The sequence below is a fragment of the Brachyhypopomus gauderio genome, chromosome 10 (genome assembly GCF_052324685.1).
Source record: "Brachyhypopomus gauderio isolate BG-103 chromosome 10, BGAUD_0.2, whole genome shotgun sequence".
In the NCBI taxonomy this organism is placed as follows: domain Eukaryota; kingdom Metazoa; phylum Chordata; class Actinopteri; order Gymnotiformes; family Hypopomidae; genus Brachyhypopomus; species Brachyhypopomus gauderio.
In genome coordinates this window covers 3,992,054-4,011,853 of record NC_135220.1, presented here as the reverse complement: position 1 = coordinate 4,011,853, position 19,800 = coordinate 3,992,054, and the positions used below count along the sequence as shown (strand labels likewise).

Below are 19,800 nucleotides of genomic sequence, written 5' to 3'. Positions count from 1 at the left end.
GACAGGTGATGTCTGGATAGTTTGTGTGTGTGTGTGTTTATATATGTAAATGCATATATATCCGTTTCATGCTGGATTAATAAATGTTTACACAGACAGTATTTACAAGTGGATTTACAGTGTAACTGTACATTAAAGCCTCCAGCTAACACCTGGCCTTCGGTCAGAACCAGGTCCCTCATGAAAGAAGACAGTAAAGCTTGACACAATGTACACAGACGCCCACAAATGTGCACACACACACACACACACACACACACACACACCACACACACGCACGCACACACACACACACACACATATATATACACACACATACATACACATACACACACACACAATTCAGCCCATGTAAATCATGTTGAATATATGCAGTAAACACCACACTTAAATGTAGGAAAAGTGGACAAATGTTCATCAGTGAATATTGCAGATGTTCGAAAACACCCAGCATAGTGACAGACAAATTTTCTGTTACTGCTCATAAGAGCTCCCGGAATTTTTGGAAACCAAAGCGTCCATTTCTAAAAACACGTTTCAAGGTTTGTTGTAGTTTAGTCTGTCTCTAAATGAAGCATGAAGCAGGTAATGAGAAATGAACTATGTCTCCCATACTATAAAAAACTAGAAAATTCCACATATACAAACCATTTAGTTTCTGTTTTGTGTGTGCATGTGTGTTTCTTAAATCTAAAGAAACAGAGCATAAAATGAAATGTTCTTGAATTCGAGTCTCTCCGTGTAGCAGCATGTACGAACTACCCATGCTTATTATTCTCAGGCCACATTGTGATTCTGATCAGCATTCTCAAAGCCCTGTACATGTACTTTCAACAAAAAGAATAAATAGTTTACAAGTTATTTTGGTCTGGTTTGTCTGGTGCAATTACCCTATTCAGTTGTAATTGCACAAACGTCCTGCCCATTGTGCCATGGTGAGTGAGAGTCTTGATGGTTAAGCATCATGTTAAACGATGTTAACAGTGCTGAACAACAGTGCTAAATAAACTGCCAAACACCACACAATACATAGACTTAAGCCTTTTTTATGTACATCATAGAAGGGAACTGGGAATTAAAGGCGGTGTGACAGAATGCCAGGAGTCTGAACCACTGTGCCAGTTGGGATAGAAGGATAGAACCATGGAACCATCACCACCAAACCATAAAACACAGGAATGGATCCTTTCACTGGCTAATTTCACCATCCAATACAAGACATACAGAATTATATGGTATTTAGAGTGATTGACTGGTTGATAGATAGATAGATATATAGATAGATAGATAGATAGATACATACATACATACATACATACATACATACATACATACATACTTCGATACATAGACAGATAGTGTTTCTGTTGGGTTTGTGGTACACGCTGTGTTCGCACTGAACTACCACACTGCAGAAAGAAATTAATAAACAGATGTTTCGGCTCATTGGTCTCTAAGTGCCCAGCCGGAGGGGAGGACATTATTCATACCCCCCTCCCCCAAGCCACCCCCCCCCCCCCCCACCACCAACCAGTTCCCCATCCAACTAGAATGTGGTGAAATGCTATCCACCATAGGACGTATGATACAAGTTTATGACACCATTTAAACCAGACCACAAGAGCCCAGGCAGCATCTGAGGGGTGCAGAGATGCAACAGTGCAGCTCCATTTGTGCATGTCCACGGTAAGATATCATGATACGAAGATAAAAACACATTTTGCAACTGCATGAATTCGTAAGTACTTTACTGAGTGTGTCAGGAACAGTCAAAATAACAGAGGAAAAAATTTGATTCTCTGTGTCTCTCTGTAAAAATCTTTGCAGAAACCTTTCAGGGTGATCAGGGTAGAAGGCACACAATGCACTTCCAAGCGCAACATATAGACTAAACGTCTGAAACCAAAAAAGTTCAAATAAACACCAGTATCATTATCATATGCTCATTATCATCAAGTGCCATGTGCAGGAACACCCCGAGAAGCAGAAACCCTTCACCTATTACCTTTTACCTTTGACCTCCTTGCATAGTCCCTGCGTGCTTATTCTCTGACCAATATTACACAATCTGGCAATCACAGAGATCACTTCATTTATTTTATGCCATTTTTCATGGTTCATTGGGCAACCAGATCTTTCTCGTACATAGTCAGGATGTCCTGGATGGCTTAGCTGCTAAGATCATCGAGATGTTTCCGTCTAACAAAAAAAGCAGATGGTAGACACAGCACAAGAGCTGCAGTTTGGGTAGGACGTGCAGTGCAAGCGTCCCTGAAGTATAGTCAGTCTTAGTCAGATTAATGTGCTGAAATATTGTAATTGCATAACCATTCCCTGGTCAGCAGGAACAAATGCGGTGAGTCACTTCTGCTTATCACAATTGACACAGCACTGATTTCAGTCCCATGTCCAATGCCAGCACACCACCTTTGGGAACATTAAACCTTTGGTTCCTCATTAAACTGGCTATCAAACAATCCTCTTCCTCTTGAACTACAGCACTTCTGAGCATGCGTGTATCTCCTGCCTCAGGCTACATTTGCTGTAACAGAGAAAGAGATTTCACAATGTTTAAAAATGCTTTAACTGCTTATAGCCATGCATGCGAGGAAGCGTGTTCTGTGGCTGTTATTTCCCAGGGGGTAGGGCCAGAGGGCCTCACTACTCCTGTGCATGTACCTGGTAGAACTGCTTTTGGCCCACAAGATATCACGTCTTCCCAAACAAATGACACATAATTTTCGTTTAGTTATTTGATGCCACTGTAAACATAGCTAATCTGTGTAATCTGTGAGATTATGCCAGCTCATGCAGAATGCAGTGAAATTAAAGTGGATGGTTTAGCAGCATCCAAAAACTTAAAATATTGCTGCTAATACACTTTAAATCTAGGATATTTAAGTAGTTGCCATCTACAAATGGACAATTTTACTTTTACATTTGCCTTTGGGTATATGATTTGCATGATTCAAATTATTTATTAAAATTATAATTAAAATTTATATATTTTTTAAAAAGTAGTCTTTGTGAAGATGAGATGACCTGTTATTGTGGACTAACTTAAACAAATAATTCTTTGACAGAATTACTTATCCTGTCACCGGGTTTGTAATAGCTAGTGTAGCTACTACACTACCATCCTCTACCCTCCAATTTTTTTCATATATTGATGGCAATACATGGTAAATGTCAACAATGGCATTTCCGCATTACAAATTATGTAATTGACCTACTCAATTCTACTTTATTACTTGTTTACTCTATTAAACGAAAGACCAGCTGGATTCACCAATCAAAATCGAGGAGACAGTAATATTACAGCGAATGTCTTATAAATCCCCCAGAGGCCCGATGAGAGAGGGGAGTTACAGGACACTATACTCATCCGCCCTAACACACACGGCTCTTCTGGGTTAAGTACGCCGTGGCCTGTAGAAACATGCCCGTCCCCAGAGGGCTGCTGCGAATCAATGGCCCGTGAAGCCGGAGAGTGTGTTAACGTCCTTATAATGAAGCGTACCAAACAGGCATCAGGGCCAGAGAGGGGTCTGACCCAGAAACAGCTAGGCTCTACACGACTTGGTCACGTCGAATAGTCTCACAGTTGTTGTTTTTTTTAATGTTCAGGATGAACGTGGGAGGAAAAACCTTGAATTTTGGAGCCACCACATTTTTTTCCTCTTTTGATTGTGGAACTTATTGACCTTGACATTCAGCAGTGTCGCCATGACACCCGGCTCCAGCCTGGCCAACGCCACTCTGCATCTCCCTCGGTGGGAATGTCATTTTTCCGGCCAGCTGCCAGAGACGAAAGGCGTGTGTTCGGAGGCCGTATGTACCTGTTGCCCTCCATGGCGATGTGTTTAACATCTTTCACTGCGGCTGTCTTTACTCACTAACACCGTTTTAAACGTGAGCAAGCTGTCCACACTCTTAGCATGAATAACTAATCTGACAAGCAAAAGAAACTTCGATGCAGAGCTTTTCCACAAACCAGATTGTGTTTGCATGGAAGCGAGTTTCACGTTTCATGGGTAGCTTTGGTCGCGACTTCCAGGACAATGAGCAACAGCATTTTAACTAGTTTACATTACAAATTAGCAACATAACACGCACTTAAGAAATAAATAACACATGTATTGATAGATGCGACATACTTTTCCATGAGCACACTGGTAGTGTTTACTAAAGGATTCTTGAACATAGTGTTCGAGAAAACCGTAACACACAACGTTTTAGTAGGAAAAGTGCTATGTAAGACATCCATGTATTTATGATAAAATTGGTTGTAACATTTGCCAACTTTAGCCCTGTTAGGTCCAGTAGAGCACTAACAAAGAAAATGAGAGCCAAATGTTGCCTGCTCCACTCGTTATGTTGTAGGAGGAAAAGCGTGTGCAGTTCAGCAGAAATGCTTAAATTTTGCTGATGCTTTACATTTGATAATGTTAATGAGCAGCTAATTTGACTACTGAAAGTTGAATTTGCTATTTAAAAAAATAACTTTAATGACTACTCATAAATTCGGTCCTTTTTGGGTGTGTATTCAGTGACTTATGGGAAAACAAAATCGTGAGGCTGGCAAGGCGTTTGTCAAAAGCATATGTGTCAAAATAAAACTCAATGCAACATTACAGCTAAAATAAAACTTCTTGCTTTATTAAAATGTGCAGGTTCAGATGCCCCGAGAACAGAGAAACTACACAACAGCACCAGGGTTTGTAAAAGAAACACAAATGATTTGAAGCATTTTGACAATTTAACGTCTCAAAGAAATGCGGAACTGTCTTCGATCAGCGCGTAGATCAGCGTTTCTGTGCCATTATAATCAGCGTCACGGCTAGACTTTCCCACCATGTAGTGGGTGGGCCTAGCCACGCTCCCTCGGCATGACTAACACCTTTCCCTCAGGCCCATCACCACGGAAAACGACATGGTCCACTAATCACCAGGACCTGATGATAGCATGTGGAGGTGTGTGAGGAAAGCTAAATCTTTCCGCTGAGTATTATGACAACAAAGTATAAAGGGGTAATGGTGCGTTCAGGCGTGCAGACTTTGCAGCTGCGAACGTCCTTCATACGGACTGGGTTGACAGGGGGGCTACGCGTGTAACAGCCACACACGTACTGATAGAAGTCACGACCAGCTCGCACGGCCCGACAAAGGCAGTTGTTTATTGGGGCCAATATAGTGATGTGGAATTATTGTAGTAAATTACATTCCACTGTACTTTGCTGAGCACATCTGGGTAGAATGTTTCTTTAGGATGTCTAGAAAACTGACCAGCTATGTGTTTCTTATAACAGTTAGATGTAGACCATAGTATTAAATAAAATCCAGTGGTATCGCTTTGACATACTTAAAAAATGTCACTACTGCATCTCATTTAGATCACTGATTTTCCATAGTTTTTACAACATACTTCTATGTAACTTCTATATGAATTGTGAAAATGAATTCTGGTATGATGATATTATATTTTAGTTAATTCTCCTTCTGAATGATAGAATTAGGTCTTAAACAACTGGCTCATTATTACTTCATAATATTCCAGGTAGTCCAGCTCCTGACAGTTTGAGGTAGTGTGACCATTAACAAGTCGTTTCTCCTCTCTCTGTGCAACTCACGCTTCCGCCACTCATATCTGACACGAGACTATAGATGACACATCATAGCAGATGAACAATTCATTATGTTAATAACAACCTCCAAAATGATTCTTATAGCAACATAAAGGGAATTGCAAATCCATCTGCTGGTTCCAAGCTTCCAAAGTGAGGTTGTGTCTTGCGCAGTTCATTTAGTACATTTTACTCTTCTTGTAGAAAGAAGGTAATGATATGGCTCCCTGAATTCGAGTAGTGTTTCCGCACTTTTCGTGTATTCCTCCCCAGTTACCAGCTTTGTACCACTATCACAATCTTCAGTGGCCCTCCTCACACACACATATTCAGGAGCACATATTTTCATAAAAAGGCAGAATGCAAGCATGTTGGGCTCTGAAGAGCATTATTTTGCAATGTATTATACGTAACTTTGGTGCATTATATAGTCTGGTGTGACCTCGGGGACACACTGTCACGTTCAGAACTATTAGGCTAAACCATCAGTAATCATCTTCCCACAAAAGGATGTTTGAATGTCATTCTGTGTTATGATGTCACTATTGAAAAGGCCTTGAGGTTTATTTAATGTGAATAATCTAGTGATTGCCTCCCACTGCTGTTTCATCCCAAAGAGCACAGAAACTAGAAACCAGACAGGTGAAAAACACTCCAACAAATGTCTCCACCATTCTTGCACATGAAAGTACATGTCTACCCGTCCACTTGCCAAAACAATCTGTCAGAGCAGTAACACAGACAGGACCCACCAGGGAAAGTGGCGTGGCAAGCTTAAATTCAGGTGCGTTTGCATGTCAGTCACATGTGCGTCTGCAGAAAACCTCAAGTAGAGGCAAGCACTGCAAAACGTCATCTCACCACGGGAGGACAAAAGAGGACGAGATGAGAAGGAGGACTGTGTGGCGAGTCTTTGCTGGAATTAGCGCAGACAAAGAACACGTGCTGGGTAAACACAGTGATGTTATTCCAACACTGATCCCTGCCCGAAAGAGGAGCCATTAATCACAGTAACCTACTTGTATATGAAAGACTTTGATGCGCTGTGAATTCAGTGGCGGGAACGCTGCGGGAATGTGCCGCTGGTCGCGTCCGTGCGGCCGAATCGCCCGAGCCAGAGCCGGGTCTGAACGCAGCCCTGAGCAGCTGACTGGTAAACCGCATGTGTGGTTTGTCTCAGGGATTTGGCAGTCAGAGATGAACACGACCACATTCATTCAAACACCCACACGTAGAGGGAATGTCTTTAATCTGACTACATCTCCCAATAAAAACTGTATTAGCTCAACCAAGGGAACACATACGCCTGGAATAGAGTCTCTGAGCACCATTGTAAGCATGAAAACACATATTTTATACTTCTGAACAGGAAAAAGCCACCATTGTAGGCCAAAATCAGTTCAGTCTGCTTGCTGTGAGTGGACCATTGAAAGTGTGTAGACATGTGTGTATTATGCTTTGTGAGATTATTTACTTACACTCGCGTAACGTGTGTGCTGAGTGTGATAAACTGCTCAGTCTTATCAGACCTCCAGAGAGCCTGGTGTTCACTGAGTGCGAGGCATTTAAGCAGGCTTGTTTAGGGGAAAAGGAGATGCATGCTGAAATCTGATTGTTACATGGTTTATTTCTGAAAATGCATTTAAATCTCAATTAATGTCACGTTTTTGTAAAGGCCCTTTTTATGTAGCTGGTGGACAGTGCATTCAAGCTTCATCATAATGTTATTTCATTAATGTTTATTCTGTTGAAAGGTGGTGCTGTATCATATTCTCATTATTTTTATTGTTTTCTATTTCCATTAGAATTAGAATAAACATTTTCAGTGCACTGGTACTTATGAGATTCAGTGGTACAGAATGACAAGGTTGGCGCGGACAGCTTTGCGGGCAGCTACAGTGCACCAAATCTGTTACATTATAAAAATATTTCAAACATTTAATCAGCAAATAAACCAAACAGTTCTGATTCAGCGCACCTAACAAATATATCTGTTTCATTGGACAATTATTAGTTGACAAACTTATACTGTAACATAGTGGGACAAGACTGACAGAAACAAGATAGTTTCGTATATTATAGAAACCGTTATTATGTTATAGATGCCATTATCTTTGAGCTCCACCTATGCAGATCCAGAAGTGAACTTCAAAGCAGTAACACATCCGTGAGTGTTTGTGAGTATCTGTTAGTGTTTGTGAGTATCTGAGTGTTCATGGCTTCATGGCTTCTGCGTAACCCCAGGAGGATTAATAAATCGTCTCTGACACAAGCTCCGTCAGGTCAGTTCCTCCTGCACAAACACCACAGAGCTTGTCGTAAACAGAGCTCTCAAGAAACAAACCCAAACAAGTGTAAAAACGCACAAACTGGGACTACCAGAGCCAAGAGGCTATAAAACGCACAAGCACACCACAACTACAGCAAACTACCCCACCAATACTCCACAAGCACACCACAGGTACGCCACACTTACACGACAAACAACTATAACACAATTACACCACAAATACATTAGCCTCTGAACACTCCAAACTACACGAACTTTACATCAGAAGCAACTTGAATTGCACTCTAGAGGGTCTGCGTCTGTCAAATGTTCCTACAGGTGAACATCCCTTTTTCCTGAGGATGTCAGAGAAATAACATTTTACGATGATCCCTCTGCTATTATGCTTTAGGGAACACAAACACTGGTTTCTGTGTTACCGGATATATTCCTGTGCTATTTCCAGTGAATTAAAGTATGACAATTTAGTTCTGTGTTATAAAAACAGATAATTTGCTGGTGGTTATGCAGTTTTACAACAGAGAAGTCTGAAAGATGGCGCTCCATCTACAAATTGTCACTGAAACTCTGTCACCAAGTGAAACATCATAGTATAAAGTTATAGTCTACTGAATATTGTTCTGTCACCCCCCCAACCTGCACAAACTCTCTCTCTCTCTCTCTCTCTCTCTCTCTCTCTCTCTCTCTCTCTCTCACACACACACACACACACACACACACACTCATGCATGTACTCTGCACTTTGAAAGTACAACACAAACCGCATAAGGTTTAACAGTAATCCATTCACACGACGGTACATATAACGCCATGAAGTCTTCAAGCAATCGTATGTCCCTGTTTCAAAATGTGCGGGCTGCTAAATCAGGTTTAGAATCGGCTAGTGTAACCACTTCAACTCCCGTGAGCCTCTGGCTGTATCCCACCTGCCTTCATTAGGACCTCATTACCTCTCATTACCGCTACAGTGTGCTATGCTGCCTGATCACATAGCTACAGAGAGAAACCTTTAATTCAGGCCCAATGGGAAACCTGAGACACCTCATGAATAATAATAGCAGACATCATTGTATAAGAGGAAAATAGCACTGTCCATCTGGCCGAACACACAAGGGCATCTGGGGAATTTGAAGAGCGCATACTGGCTTTGCCTGTGTGCTGGGTTCATCCGAGTTGTGTGTTATAAGAGAGCGTCAACACACATTATACACCACGTACACACCTCCTTACACACATACCATTAGAAATAATTTAAATGTGTGAAAGTGAAAGGAAAAAAGACAACGTCACCAGTTTTTACAAGTTTTTCTTTCCCTTGAACACTGCAGTAACCCATGCTCATAGTGTAGTGACGCCTTATTTGTTACAGATGTTCGCAGAGTTCTTCTCTGTGTTTTTTTTTTTTTTTGCCTGTTCACTAGTGCTGATTTCATACAGTTTGACTTGACTTGTGTGAGAGATGACGTGTCTGTGGGTCTTCTGGCTCCGTCACTGCACCGTGCTCGTGCGACGGCCACCAGGCCTGACCATCGTCCCCGCCCACGTGAAAATGATAAACGTCTGTAACATGTTCCATGTCTGGGAGGAACAAGGCAACCCTAGCAAGCCCTCTCTGTTTGTGTAACATGAGCGGGTCGCTGGAGAGATGGAGTGAGAGACAGGAGAGAAGAGACGAGAAGAGAAGAGAAGAAAAGAGAAGAGAAGAAAAGAGAAGTCTGAAAGATGGCGCTCCAGACGGTTGACAAAAGGTGGGGGGTGGTTGTTGGAAGGGAGGTGGTGGGGGGGCTGAAGGACACCCCCCCCCCCCCCCCCCCACTCAATCTCCTGGGAGATGTGAAGGATGAGAAATTTCTCTCAAAGGCTTGAGAAGATCCTGCTTCACCTGGTAGACCATCTCTCTACTGTGTGAACAGCAGCCATTCACCAGTCACACCCCCAATACACCCCCCACACACACACATACACATATAGCAGCCCCCAGTCTACAATCATCTCGCACTCTGTCTTATACAAACATAGTAGCACTAAATACCTAAGAGGGTCTTCATTAGATCACAGACTATTTTAGTTTTGCACCAAAATTTTATTCAAATTATATCTCAATACTTTTCAAATTGTCTTTCCTCCCCCCTAGTTCATTCTGCATAGTTAAATCTTTACACTCCTGACAGAAGCATCTCAGGTCTTGCTTATTAATTCACATGGGATGAGATCAGAGGAAGCATGTCCATTTTGCTAGGTGACAGGTAATGAGAGGAACCTCAACCTTTCCAACACACACACACACACACACACACACACACACACACACACACACACACACACACACACACACACACACACACACACACACATGTAATCTGGTCCCACTGCAGCACCCTGTGCTTACCTTACACCTCTCCACCACTCTTCCTCAAATGTGCAGGGAAAAAACAGCTCCAAAGCCAAAGTTAATGATAGTCCAGATCTCCCACAGCTTTTATCCTCCAAAAGCCCAAACCTCTTGACTCTTTCAAAGATGAGTATCCAGGCTGGTGTGCCACTCACCCTCTGTACTCCCTCTCTCTCTCTTTAGGAAAATTGATTGTTCAGAAAGTTTCAGTCCCAGAGTTTTTCCCTCATCCACAGTGGAAGCCAACAGGGTCCTAGTGCCTTCCACTTCGCCGCCTGTTCTCCGGCCCCTCCTTCCTCTCCTGTTCTCCAGGCTGCAACTCAGTGGTGCGGAGCTGAGGGCAGCGAAGCAGAGCACAACCGTGTTGTGGTTAAACTTGCTAGAGATGATTCATGGGATTGGAACACTTGACATTTCACACAGAAAGTTCATGATCATTACACCTGCTTTGATTATGGTACTTCAAGGATCTTTATTGGTTAATTTGGACTTATATGCAAAGGTACTCCAGATAAACAAACTCATCCAAGCAGCAACACCCCACCATACACCAGTCCAGTAGAGAGCTGTAGTTTGATGACAGTTGTAGCTGGACCAGGGCTGTAGAGAGCTGTAGTTTGATGACAGGTGTAGCTAGACCAGTGTGGAGAGAGCTGTAGTTTGATGGCAGGTATAGCTGGACCAGGGCTGTAGAGAGCTGTAGTTTGATGACAGGTGTAGCTAGACCAGTGTGGAGAGAGATGTAGTTTGATGACAGGTGTAGCTGGACCAGTGCTGTAGAGAGCTGTAGTTTGATGACAGGTGTAGCTGGACCAGTGCTATAGAGAGCTCTAGTTTGATGACAGGTGTAGCTGGACCAGTGCTATAGAGAGCTCTAGTTTGATGACAGGTGTAGTTGGACCAGTGCTGTAGAGAGCTGTAGTTTGATGACAGTTGTAGCTGGACCAGTGCTGTAGAGAGCTGTAGTTTGATGACAGATGTAGCTGGACCAGTGCTGTAGAGAGCTGTAGTTTGATGATGTGTAGCTGGACCAGTGCTGTAGAGAGCTGTAGTTTGATGACAGATGTAGCTGGACCAGTGCTGTAGAGAGCTGTAGTTTGATGATGTGTAGCTGGACCAGTGCTGTAGAGAGCTGTAGTTTGATGACAGGTGTAGCTGGACCAGTGCTGTAGAGAGCTGTAGTTTGATGACAGTTGTAGCTGGACCAGTGCTGTAGAGAGCTGTAGTTTGATGATAGTTGTAGCTGGACCAGGAGCAGGAGGAGGTCAGACTTCAAGGTTTTTCTACATGAGAATGAAAGTCTTCCTTTAATAATATGAAATGGGAAAATCCCACACTCACTTCGACATCTCTTTAAACCCATGTCCATGCATTGTCTTATCCATTGACTGTGGAGGTACCACACCCAGCCTGGATCCAGGCCATGTTGCTCATGTATCACAACAGAAGGGTCTTCTCATGCACTCTGGAGGTCTGAACCTGGAAACGACTGCTTTGTGAAGTCATTGTCAATTAAAGGGGTCCTGCATGGATACCAGTACTATATAATGCTTTATACAAAACAGCTTGTTTAGCAGTTTATATGGGTCACATATTGTTTATAGATCAGTTGTGTTTTATGAGCTATTGATTTTTTGCCAAGATACTTTAAAATAATTTTTATGTGAAAAATGTATAGTTTTGAGCTGATCTATATAGTATATAATCAGACTTTTGTAATATGCACTTGATTTATTGGTTAACACATTATGTGGGTGGATGCTACGTTGAGTATTACACATACATTTCTTCAATAACAATGCTCAGGCAGAATCGTGTCATGCTGTGGGGTCACTAGGTGAAGCCCTTAATAGACACGTCTGCTGCATGACCAGTCCATTATCAGGAAAGCATATTAGTGGTGTCGAATGAACCGCACAAGCCAGCCGATCCTCCTGAGGGGTCAGTGTGCCAGAGGGGGGTCTGTAGGTCACATGTCCACGTGTTCCAGAGTTTCCTGACAGCCTGTGGATGTGTGTGCCCGCCGGGGTTCTCATTCCGTGAGACGTGGCCTGGTTCTCAGATCTGACCACCCAACCACACCTTGCCTGCTTCCATTTGAGTCATCCTCGCCTCCTGGTCTGAGGGTCTCTAAGGAAACTTTCCTGAAACAGGAAAAAATAGCCCGCACAAATTCTATGACTGAGTAAGGCAGTGTCGGACATGCTAATTCCAAACTCAGCCAGCTGTTCCTGCTCTGGCTGGCAGGTGTTCTTTGATATTGTTTTATTATGTTAAGTGGATTAAGGGTTTCAGCACACTGACTTTGAGAGGATAGACTCCTGTTTTCCTCTTACAGTACATACACTAATCCATGTCTCTGTGCTTTTTCCACAAGGTTTTACTGAGTCGAAGTGGTAGAACAGGTCCTCCTATATAATGTGGCCAAGCGACACTAGCTGCAGGATACAGGCTGATTACACCCAGTCGTAACCCCAGCCTGCCATTGTTGGTGTGACGCCCCAGTTTGGCCTGGCCCTGTGGCGTCTTCCCTCTTCAACGCTTCATGCTTGAGAAGACTCTCGATGGTGATCACACACTAGAGCTGCCACATGTCTTGTGGGTGGTGCCGTTGGTGTGTCTTGTTGGAGTTTCATGTTGCTTGTGCATGGTGTAGTGTGTGGTATGTGGTCTGGTATGGTATGTGGAGAGATTGGTGTGTGGTTTGGTGTGTGATCTTGTGTGTGGTGGGGTTTTCGGAGATGTTGATGTAGTTGTAGTGTGTGGTATTGTATGGGGTATGGTGTATAGTGTGGTTTGGTGTGGGTACATGTTGGGATTTGTGGAGCTGTTGGTGTGTGGTGTAGTGTGTGGTCTGGTGTTGTGGTGAATGTTGCTGTTGCAGGTTGCTGTGTGCTGCTGTGTTGTATGTTGTGGTGGGTTGTGTTGTGTGGTGTGTGTGATACTACATCACTGGGGTGTGGTGGGTTGTGTTGTATGGTGTGGTATGTTGTGTGGTGCTACGTCACTGGGGAGTGGTGGGTTGTGTTGTATGTTGTTTGGTGTGGTATGTTGTGTGGTGCTACGTCATCGGGGAGTGGCGGATTGTGTTGTATGTTGTGTGGTGTAGTATGTGGTGCTACGTCACTGGGGAGTGGTGGCGTTGTATGTTGTGCGGTGTAGTGTGTGGTGCTACGTCACTGGGGTGTGGTGGTAACAACCCTGTGACTCACAGCTGCAGCGGAGGAAGCCCCAGGTGTTTCGATGTTTTCTGCTTCTCAAAGTTGGCGCTTTGCCCAGACTGCTGGGGGCAGTGGAGTAAAGGTTTTGAGGAGGTTTAGGCTTTAGACTTGCTTTTTCTGTCTGCTGTGTGTCCTGGTCTCATGTGTCTTTTCTGGATACCTGAGGTCTGTGGTAACACAGAGTCATCGTTTTGGCTAGTGAGTGCAGTGTTAAGGTAACCCCACTGTAAACTAATTCCACACTTTCACCCAGCAGTTTCACAAAGCAGCTATGTGCCCGATGGGCGCATCCCCTCAGCTGCTACCGCGTAACTTCAGACTCCCCCCACTTCACGGCTCCAGCACACATGATGCTCTGATCTCTCTTCTCGCTCAGCATACTGAGGGCAGGTGTGACTGATCAGAACTTCCATCAGCACAGTATGGAAATGTGCGTCAGACAGCCAGTTTGCCATGGTTACTGAGCCAAACACGGCAGAAGGCTTTTGACACACCTCAGAATAAAATGAAATAGCGGTTAACACGTAGAATGAGGGGGTTTCTATGTCAACAGCTGGTTTTCAAAATATGTTTTCAGCCTTCAAAGGCCCCCTATAAAAATGAAAAGCTGTTTCACTCAAAGAATGTTTCTTGAGTTGATGGTGTAAGTTCTCTGTACATGTGAGCTTTCTGAATCGTTTTAATAAGCATGAACAACTTGGATATTCCTTAAGTGATTTCATGCAATTCAGCTTTGGAATGTTTAAGTTCTAAGTTTAATGTGCAATGTGGTAAACTGAGGATGGATTAAAACTGACATTTTAGATTTGCACAACACCCATGCACTACAAATCTTGACAAATTTCATTCAGATGGTGGAAAAAAAGTGTACAAATCCCACTTTGGGGATTGATAAATATCAAAGCAAATATGAATCCTCTGTTGAACAAGAGCAAAAAAAAGCCCCTAAATCGTAGAGGAGGAGATCCTCTCATTCTGAATTTGAGGAAACTCCCCCAATTGAACTTCACAAGCATCGATTTTCATTTGAGTGACAAGGAAGGAAGGTTGTGTCTAATCTACCAGTGTCACCATAATTACTGACCTACATAGTGCACATTTTACTGTGGTCATTTTCGAACTCGCAGGGATAGACCAGCCACAGGAGGCGCCTTTGCTAAGAGACTCTGCTGGGCGTTGTGATGTGTAGCCCGTGGCAGGGGCTGACATATTACCTCCTCCTCCTCACTCATTCGCTCCTCAGTCCAAACCACCCACATCCCGCTCTTCAGTCCTGCCATTGTCTTGTCAAGGCCAGCTCAGGAGAGCAAACATCCCCCCCGGCCCCATGCTGTCCGCCCCCTCGGGGACGCGTGGATGAGAGGCACGCTAAACAGTGTGGCACAACAAACACGGCTGATAAGGAACACACACACACACACACACACACACACACACACACACACACACACACACACACACACACACACACACACACACACACACACACACACTCCTGTCTGAGGAAGTCAGTGTTCGTTTGTGCAGTTCGTCAGTGTAATAGATGTTCAGTGTGAGTGGTGTAGTGCTGAGCTGTTCAGTGGCTGCTCATTAAGGTTATTGCAGCTAATTGGCTCAGTAATAGCAGAAGTGTGGATACAGACTTACATTCAAGGGATTCATGTGGTGGTACTGAACTGGTAGACATCGCGAGAATGAACACATCCATTCATAATTAAATAGAAGGAATAAGCTCAATAATGAGCAGATTTTTCAGGAATGTACAGGATGCATAGTACATACTCAAATCTACGGTATATACTCAAATATTTGGTTCATACTCAAATCTACAGAATATATTCAAATCTGTGGTGCATACTCAAATCTACAGAATATATTCAAATCTGTGGTACATACTCAAATCTATGGTATTTCAAATTATTGTAGTGAATATAAACTGTTATGGTATGTTTACATGGTTGCTAAGGAAGAATATGACACAAAAATGAAATATAGATGACATTTATTCACCTGGCAGTGAACAGAACCTTAATTATAATTTTTAACCCTTCACTGTTAATTGTATTTGATTTTGGTTAATTGTTAATTGATCTCAAATATAAAGTGGAAATTTGTATAATTATTTCCAGTTATTCCATATCCATGAGTCACGGGCTGTGCTCATATCCAGGCGGTTATATAGGAGCAGACAAGCCGAGTCAAAAGCACAGCAATTAGACGCATTCCGGAAATGCCAACGCCAACCACAATGCCTTGCGGCCATATAGAGGGCTCTTATTCACATGGGCAACTGTGCTGACAGTGGTTTTCCCTTTATCCCATGATTTCTTTTTCTCTCTATCAGTTTTTTATGATGTCATGACATGGAAACAACGACGTGCCTGACATATAGTAGCTATACTTGCAGATTGGTCATTTAGATTTTCATAAATTTCATACTGTTCATTTCTATTAATTCTAGACTTTGTATTGTTTTCAACAAGGGACGTGTCTAAAATTGCATACTTGTATATTTATAGTACTTATACAATGTACTTGGAACATGTTTAGCATGACTAAGCAGTTGGTATGTTTACACGGCAAAAACAATTTAGCATATAATGCATTGCAATGACTTTTCATTCAAGTAGTATTAAATTCAATCACATACATCATGAATGTGTTCTTAAACAATGCACATTTATTAAAGTAAGTACGTACTCACTACTATGCACTTTCATGCCCTACTATGGCCAAATCCCCAAGTCCAAATGAGACCAGGGCCACGGGTCTTATTACCAAAATTGTCTACAGTTTTATTATGGGACTGAATGGAATGGATTCTCATTGCTTTCAAACCATAGCAACCATAAAACCATTCCAAACAGTAGTAAAAACAGTAAAATGTAATTCTGAAGTACATAATTTAGAATCAGGCTTTGAATTATTTTGACAGCGGTTCCATATGATAGTATCTCCATGACACAAATGCTAAGATCTGTAAGTCCTTGTAACACATAGTTGGGTCCATCCGGTTAATGCCTTTCGGATTTCAGATTTCATTTCATCTGTTGGACAAAGAACTTCTCCTTAAAAGTTATGACTTCCTAGGATGAACCTGGGACAAGCAATGCTGATAAAATCTCAGTTCTGATCTTCACAGAACGATTCTTCATACTTTTACAGAGACTCTCGGTCAAGAAACCAGAGCTCTCAGGAGAGTGTTTTTGTACACCATGTTTTAAAATGGTTCATAGTGGTTGCCAAAAAGACTGTTTTTTTGGCATTAAGACAATCATACTGTGCTCTTAGACTCTTACAAATAATAACATTTCCCTGAGAAAAATGCAGTGTGTTGGATTGTGGCATCTTGGACGTATTTGAGGACTGGGTCTGTGCCAGGACTGGAAACAACAGATCCTGTGATCTCCAGCTCCTGTGTGCACTGTTGTGACAACATAAACGTTTACCACATGTATGCAATTCAACCTGTCTGCTTGGGTACTAAGGGACTTTGGGTGTCTGGATGCTAGGTGCATCTCAGAATGAGGTTGTTTGAGTTTTAGGTATCTCATACTGAGGTTGCAATTGTGTAAATATTCTTGAAGAAATTTATATTTTGTGTGTAGTGGATGCTTTTGTGCGTAGATTTATCTCAAAACATTATCTTGGACCAATTCCATTTAAGAGAGTCTGTTTAAAAGTAATTTATTCAGCCTTATGTATGCATAGATACTGTTGATACTGTTTCCAACACTATTAGACATAGTAATATTACATGGTGCGGATACAGCATGATGAGAACTGTACAGTCACTGTTTCCTGTGTATTAGGAATGTTCTTTCCTCACTGAAGGAAAATTATCCAGGTTGCTTCCTGTTTTTTTTATATTTTCTCCCACTGGTATAGGTTAGTCAGTTCCCACCAGTTGTCCAGTCAATGGTGAGACAGAGAGACAGGAACTATGACCAGGTTTCCATTACTGAGCATTCTGTGCCAGTACCATGTCTGCACACCACTTCTCCCAGTCCAGAACAGCGCAGCTATTGTCCCTGTCTCACAGGACAGACACGGCTCGGGGTAAGGTGCTCTCAGACAGATATTTGTGTTCGCTGATACTAATCATAGGGAACAAAAAATAAATAAAAAATCCAGACCAATATTGCCTGGCTGTACAACCTATAATTTAACATATTAAAATGAATTCGTTTTAGTTAATTAGCCATTCGTTCCCTGTCATCACATTGTCAGTTGTCAAAAGCTCTTTACAAGTTGTTTCTTGCTCAAAAAATATAACATTTTAAACTGTGGTTTTGTTATAGAAAATTAAAATTGATGTAAATCACATTTTACAGAAATATTTTATAGGGATTTGATCCTAGTTTAAATGAGTATGTGCAGAATCCAAAAGTGTGACTAGACCTCTTTAAGAAGACGTGTAGCGCTGTAATCATTACAGCTGGGGAACGTGTCTACCTTAAAGTCCACCTTAAACATTTTCCTTGCTTTTAAAAAAATTATGTATCATTATGTATTATGTAAAGTTTGTACAAATTTCAGAATATACCATTCACATCCCAGTCTATACAGTTCACATTAAACCGCTGCCCAGTTCTAATGAACAGAATATGTAATGTGACAAGTAACGGTACATTTTCATATGAAGACCTCCCTGACAGACCAACCCTCCCTGACAGACTAACTATTTCAACCATTAAAGAGCGATGGTGGTCTGTAGCAGAAGTATTCATAGCTGAAGATGTGATAAAATGTGCTAATGTGCAAACTAGCATTTTACAGATACTGGGAAACCAGTGTTTCTTACACATTGACCTATTGGATTTAAGAATCAGAAGACAAGAAAAAGGGGCTGACCATCTCAGCTCATTTGGAGATGTTCAGTCCAAACGTAGAAACCTGCTCCATGCACTTGATTGGTTTTTTGGAATGAGGCAGAATATCTGGCAGACATCATAGAAAGTTGATCCATACTACATACTACATACTAACATCCGTACTGCACCCAACAGAAAACCCATAACCGCAAAAGTAGTCCATGTAATGGCAAAATTGTTGTGTGTTTCGTTCCAAAATCTGTTTATGACTATTTGACAATTAACACTGATTATGGGACAATTTTACATGTGCTTACACACTTTCTGTATTTTTAATTACAGATCTCAGGTCAGCAGACAGTATAAATCAGACACTGAAAACAGTTGAAAGGCTATGTGTGGTGTCGTATAGCTGTTGAAACTGTAAAAATGTTTAAAAAGTTGCAAATGTGATTCGTGTTAATTGTGATCTGGGTCTGAGTCTGAGACTAATAAACCCTTCTGATTAAACAACCCGGAAAATGCTGATTAAATGGAAAGACTTAAATGTGCGGTATCGAGTCTCTGCTGGTGCTGTATGTATATTCAATACCTTGAGATGAAGAGTGTCTTGGTGTTTGTGTGGATAATTATTCTGGTTTAATGTTTGTATTTGTTTATAAGTTTTAGTTGAACTTATTTCTTTTACAGTACATTTCATGTTTTATTTTTTTTTACTTTTCATGCTCTATATTTGACTTCCAATGCAAAAATCTAAAATAATTACACGATTTCAGGCATTACACAACATGCACATATTTATTCCTTGTTGACAATAAATAAACATGTTACTGAATTTGAGTTTTTCATAAGTGACCTTAAAAAGGAAAAGCTTGCACTTCTTAAAGGCGCTGTGATCGTACAGGTTCCACTCTCCATCACAGAGCGTGTCTGTCCAGCCTCGGGTGACCTTACACTGACACTGGACACAACTGTCTGACGTCTGGCTTAAATGTGGGTAGCAAAATAGATTTATTGGGTGGGAATTAAAGTTTGAAATGTCTAAAACCAACTGAGTGTCTTGTGTAGTCAAAGCTCAAAGTAGGGCCATAGAAACAGGAAACTGCACTGATCTGCTTGTCAAGACCAATTTTGGGTTTTTAAACATGTAGTCGTAGACAAGCCGCCAAGCTTGGTAACCTAAACAGTTGTGAGATCTTGTTGCCAAACAAGTCCATGCATGCTGTCTCTTCTGAGTTACTGACTTCCAACAAAGCATTTAATGGTTTCACTGAATCAGTTTTGTGCATTGAACATTCCAGAGGCAGAACTTCGGATACTTTAACTAGTTAAAGAGCACTTGATAATCTAAAACGATCTTTCTTCTGCTATTTTTCTAAAGAGTTTGTTGTCAATTTTTTCAGTTTGCTTTCAGTATTTTACAAAAAAATTATATTTGAATTAAAGAGCACAGAACTGG

The 19,800-nt window shown here is 41.8% G+C and overlaps 1 protein-coding gene across 1 annotated transcript in view; it reads right to left on the bottom strand.

Moving 5' to 3' along the window:
* The window catches only part of ngfa (nerve growth factor a (beta polypeptide)), a 36,894-nt gene extending 26,380 nt beyond the window's left edge, over positions 1–10,514 (bottom strand). Inside the window, exon 1 of the mRNA XM_077018842.1 lies at positions 10,304–10,514. The gene's annotated coding sequence lies outside the window, so the exon portion shown is untranslated. The remainder of the gene's footprint in view (positions 1–10,303) is intronic.
* Between the last annotated feature and the right edge of the window lie 9,286 nt (positions 10,515–19,800).